Here is a 6,000-nt window from a genome sequence, read left to right on the forward strand (position 1 = left end):
TTAAAGAATGTAGTTTTCAACCGAAGGAACCGTAAAGCACATCAAAATGTTTGTAATCTTTTATGAATATCATATTTGTATTTGCTGCCAATAGTCTTACTTCAATTTATCTTTCTTTTTATTGTAAATATAATGGTGTTCATGTATTTTTAACGAATGTGATAAAAAAAAAATGGAGAGGCTTCCATTTCAGGAAAGGGTTCTAAGATTATTGGAAATATATTAAGTAAATTATTAAGATATTATCATTACTATTATTTAGTCTTGCTTCTAATGGCAAGAAAAGCTAAGTCTTCTTGATATGATTCCAGTGATTTTATGTTTCCCGGACTTCCACTCTTGCCACTTGCTAATGTGACTGACACTTACTACCTGCTGTGCTGTAGACTGCCGACACTGTGGCAAGTTGTGTGGGTAACTTTTTTGGCCCACTTAGATACTCGGTGGCCTTGGTGACAGGCTAGGGCAAGGGGCCTGCTGGGCCACTGTGCCTAAACTCCTGTAAAAGGAATATTATCACAGCCTCGAATATTACCAGCCGCCCACCCCATAGGGCCTATATGTGTCATGTGGCAGCCCTGCGGGAATGGGTAGACGCGATGCATCCCCCCATCCTCAGGCTGTGAGCTTGCCGAGCTGGCTGCCCTGTAGGCGGAGAGCCCTGGGTCCTTGGCAGGGGGCTGTGTGCTTCCTCTGAGCACCAGCATCTACACTGGTCCCAGCACCGTCCCAGTGTCCCCACTAGTACAGGTAGCCTTCTGAAAGCCAACTATAGTGATCAAAGCGGCAGAATAAAGTGACATCATCACGGAAGATTAGCAGTGAGGTGGCACAACCTGATAAATTTAACCGTCACTTAGCATGGTGCAGAGTTATTCTTTTAAGGTTCAAACATTCTCCCAAGTTCAGGTTGGTAACAGCAACAGTGCAGCTCCTCTGTGAATGCACTGAACCCCACCTGGATCTGAAGCCTCCTTTTGGGAAGGGGTGTAGGTCCCCCTCCAGCCCCGGTTCCCAGTGGGGTGAGTGATCTGGGGCTGGGCACCTGCTCCGCTCCAGCACCTGCCAGGTGGAACTTTGCCAGACGCAGGACAGGGTCGTCCACCAAAGGGACAGTGGCTTGGCTTCTGATGTCTCCTGCAGGAACGTGAAGATGGCCACACCAGGCTTGCTTCCACCTGGGCCCTGTGGAGGGTGATCACGTTGACCCCTTACCCCTTGGAGAGACCCCCTTTTAAACACAGCTGTTTTGGGCAGAAGGCTTTCATGAATCCAGTCAGTGAGGTTCGGAAGGAAGCGTATCCAAACTGAATTTCTGGTAATGTAGCTATATTCATTTGCATGGTTGAATTTTCTCAAACCCGAAAGCAGGAACGGGGCCTCCTTTACCTGTGTCCCAGCTCCGTACAGTGCCTGCAGTGCCGCACAGTGCCAGCACTGCGTGGAGGAATCCTGTCCACTTCCCTAGTATCCCGCTCTGTGATTGTCAGAGAACTTCCACACGTCCCTCTTGCATCTGGGTTGGGCTTCTTTCTTGCTTCTTGCCCTCAGTGGGACACTCTGTATGTTCAGAATGAGTACGGCACAACCAGTCCAGGCAGGCAGGCTCCCCGTTCGTTTGACTCGAATGCCCCATTACGCTGGAAGAATCTTAACATTGAACATACAACAAGCATGAATGAGAACAGCCGTGCTGGGCACAGGGCCAGGCCCATGTGGAGACAGTAGACACTCAGCTCCCCTTTGGGTGGGCAGTGCTCCAGCAGAAATGGCTGCGACCATTTGTCAACAAACCAGAAGTTTCCATCTCTTGGCTTGTACTGAAGCCTGAATTTGAATGGTCCATGCTGAGAGATTAAGAGAAGGAGCAAGCCCCCTACCTAGTGATTGTGCCTGGCCAGTTACTGTCATCCTCTTGTCACCCACAATCAGACCAAAGCGATGTGCTGTGAGCCAGACACCACTCTAAGCACTTCCCATAATTAACGCAGTGAATCCTTACGCCGGCCCTGGAAGGTGTGGGTGCTACCGTTAGCACTGTTCCACAGAGGCAGAAGCTGAGGGTCAGAGAGGTAGGAGCATCTGTTCCCAGCCACACAGCTAGACATGCTGAGCTCCATTAGAATGCCGACCATGCCCAGGCCCATGCTCCCTGCCTCCTACCTGTAAAATGAGGCCTGTTCTAGCGTCTACCTCATAGGGTTGTCGTTCAGATTAAGCAAGTTAATGCGGAAAGAGCTTTGCATGGTAACTAACATGCCAAACACCAAACGCTTGCATTCCTTATTATTTTTATTCTATCCTACTTCAATGAGTGCGTATTTAATGTTTAGTAATGATGTGATTAAATGGTATAGGATTTATTTGGGTGGAAGAATTTCCTTTAATAGTTTTATAAATGACTTCACCCATGAGTTTATTGAATCGTTAAAGGGTCGGAGGGGTGGCTTAAATGTTTCCCTTTTATTTCTCTGCGTTTTATGGCAATTTCATGCTACTGAAGGATTTGTGAATTGGGTGTTTGCAAAGGTCTCGGCATAGATCCTTTGTGAATGTCAAGCCGTATGCGGGAGTAAGCGCAGAGAGCTGAGGGGAGCGTGGGTGGGGACAGACAGGCAGAAACAGCTTTCTGATGAGCTTGTGCAGAGACTGGAAGGTTGAGTTGGAGGAGCCGGGGCTTCCTGGGTGGAGGACGGGTGTGTGCACAGCCCCTGAGGCTGGGTGAGCACCACTCTTTGGGCGTGCCCAGAGCATGGGCCATCAGGGAAGGTCCATGACAAAGGGTTCTGGGAGGAGACCCCCAGGGGCAGGGTGGTCCTCTTTGTCCTTGCTTGGTAGGCCTCTCAAAGTGTCGACTTCTCCAGTGCAGAGGCTTTGGTCTCTGTCGCCACAGCCTGGAACGGTGCCTGGCACACAGTGGGTCCCGGTCAATCTTTCTGAGTTATGACACTCCTATATTCAGTAGGCACTTGTGTTCTCGTGCAAGGGGTAGGCAGCTAGAATTGTGATGGAACTGGGAGAGCGTGGCTTTGGAGTCAGACTCTCGCAAGCTCCAGCACAGCTTGTGGGGGGTAGCCTAGGACCACAGCAAGTCCTGGCCTCTCGGACCTGAGCCCCACTCACTTTGTCCATACTGCAGGGAAAGCCACGGCTAACTCACAGGGCAATGTGAGGATCAGAGGAGATTCCGTGTCATCCTAGCCTGGTGCCTGGCTGAAGGAGGCACAGTAAGGTGGCCACCAGTGCTGCAGGGGTTGGTTCTCAGTAAACATTGGTTTAATTGACTTGAAGCTTGACTTAATTGATGTCCTTTCCATAGGAAGTTCTGGAATCTTCTCATTTGCCATCGTTCATTGCCCAGAAGGAATCTTGCTTGGTAAGAGATCCCAGATCTAGGCGGTGGTTTTGCCACCAGAGAGCCTGGAATCGTGCCTGGAATTCTGGCAAAACTGCCTCACTTGTGCAAACAACATGCTGGATTACTTACTCCGATTCCGCAATCACTTCAGGCCCAATCTCCTAGTGGACGAGCGTCTCCCTTTGGGGGTTTGCACGGCACCCCTCACACACCAGTTTCTGGACCCAGCAGTAGAGGTCTGCGGCAGTCAGCATCCACACAGAGCTTCCAGTTATTTTCATCTGGATTTTTAAGTGCTTTATCTTTTTTTTTGACAAGCAGTTTTACTGCTGTTGTTATTTTTAGCATTCATTTATTCACTGTAAATACAAATGAAGATACAGTACAATTAATTTCTTTCCTAATCAAAATATTTGATCAAATGAAGCAATTTTTCAATTCTTAGCAGTAATTATACCATTCTTTAAAAGGAAGTGGAGGAATTCTTTACTGAGTATTTCTAATTAGGAGTTTTTGCTACCTGCTGAGTTCTTATTCTATATGAATTTTCAGAATTTTTTTTTCTCCTGTAACAATCATGGAAAAAACTATGTAATTGTCTCCCTAAGTATTCAGAGCAAAACTTAGTATATGAATCATGCAGTCTGATGAGCTAATTATAACCTTCATAATTAAAGTAATATACAGATATATCTCTAATCTGACAGCTTGGGTGGACCTTGCAAAACCACTTTGTGTTAACCCGCTGCTCTCAGGCAGGTAACTGCCATCCGGACACCCACAGGAGGACCACAAAGTCCCCTTGCAACGTGCCTACTGTCAAGGAACACTGATGATCAAAAAGCTACCTGTGCTAAACAGCCTACTTCTTCCCAGGCCTGACCCTGCTTAGCTTCCAAGAACAGTTTCCTTGGTGTTTTTTATTGTTGTTGTTGAGACAAAGTCTCACTCTGTTGTACTGAGTAGAGTGCAGTGGTGTCGTTGTAGCTCACTGCAACCTCCAACTCCTGGGTTCAAGTGATCCTTCTGCCTCAGCCTCTCAAGTAGCTGGGACTACAGGTGCATGCCACAATGCCCAACTGATTTTTTTCCTATTTTTATTAGATACGGGGTCTCACTCTTGCTCAGGCTGGCTTCAAACTCCTGAGCTCAAGCAATCCTCCTGCCTCAGCCTCCCAGAGTGCTAGGATTACAGGCGTGAGCCACTGTGCCCAGCCAGCTTCCAAGAACAGATGAGATCGGGTGCATTCAGGGTGGTATGGCCATAGACATCAGCCCACTTCTTTTCTCTGTATTCTAAGCTCCCCTTTTATTTCTTACTAGTTAGAAATTCAGAACTGTATCAGTCAGCTATTGCTAAGTAATAAACAACCACGAAACCTCAGAGCACAAAACAGTAAGAATTTATTCATCTTTCACATCTGTGGGGTCGCTGATCGAGGCCAGGCTCAGCTCTGGTGTCTTGACTGGGACTTCTCTGCTCTGTGTCTTTCTCTCACTCTCATCTTGGGGCCAGTGTGACAGCCAGGGCATATTCTTCTCAAGGCAATGCAAAGGGGCGAGAGGGCTTGCCCAGTGATGCAAGTGCTCTTTAATTCTGTGGTCACACGGTAGTTACTAGCATTCCATTGGCCAAAGCATGATGTGGCTGAATCCAAAGCTAAGGGGTAAGGAAATACTCTCAGCCTCTTTAGTGGGAGGAACTACAAAGGCACATGGCAAAGGATGTGGATATAGTGAGAGCCAAAAAAATGGAGCCTTAAACACAGCAGCACCCAAGAAGACAAATGTACATGCACATCTCTGTTTCCAGCTCTGCTGTGTTATTGGACATTTCAACCTGCCACCTCCCTATTATGTTCTCTCTTCCCCATTGTCTACAGAAGTTGTTTAGGATATGATTTGGTGGAAAACTGATTATATAAGTCAGCCAAGAATAACACTAAACATAACTTAGGTCCAGGACGTGAGTTAGACAGGAGCCACCCTATTAATAGAGCTGTTGAAATAACAGCACAATAAAACCATGAATGTCAACTAACCAAACCTCAGGTTCACGTAACCCTTTGGGCTGCGGTCCTCGTCCATGGCCTGTTAGGAACCAGGCCGCACAGCCGGAGGTGAGCAGCTGTGAGCATGGAAGTTTCATCTGTATTTATAGCCACTCCCCGTTACTCACATCACCGCCTGAGCTCCGCCTCCTGTCAGTTCAGCGGCAGCATTAGATTCTCATAGGAGCCCAAACCCTACTGTGAACTGCGCAGGCGAGGGGATCTAGGTTGCATGCTCCTTATGAGACTCTAATGCCTGATGATCTGAGGTGGAGCTGAGGCGGTGATGCCAGCGCTGGGGAGCGTCTGCAAATACAGACCATCATTAGCAGAGAGGTTTGACTGCACAATAAATGTAACGCGCTTGAATCATCCCAAAAACATCCCCCTAACCCCCAGTCCATGGAAAAATTGTCTTCCATGAAACCGGTCCCTGGTGCCAAAAAGGTTGGGGACCGTTGCCTTAAGGAGCCTGCCCTGCCCTATCTGGCTGGTTTTTGCACTTGGCTTGACCGTCACCACAGGTGCTGGTCCTGCCTTTGGTTTGGGTCAGGCAAGAAAGTGTCTCCTTAGAGCTTTTCCTACCTCAAA

The sequence above is a fragment of the Propithecus coquereli genome, unplaced genomic scaffold (assembly GCF_000956105.1).
Source record: "Propithecus coquereli isolate 6110/MARCELLA unplaced genomic scaffold, Pcoq_1.0 Scaffold876, whole genome shotgun sequence".
Classification (NCBI taxonomy): domain Eukaryota; kingdom Metazoa; phylum Chordata; class Mammalia; order Primates; family Indriidae; genus Propithecus; species Propithecus coquereli.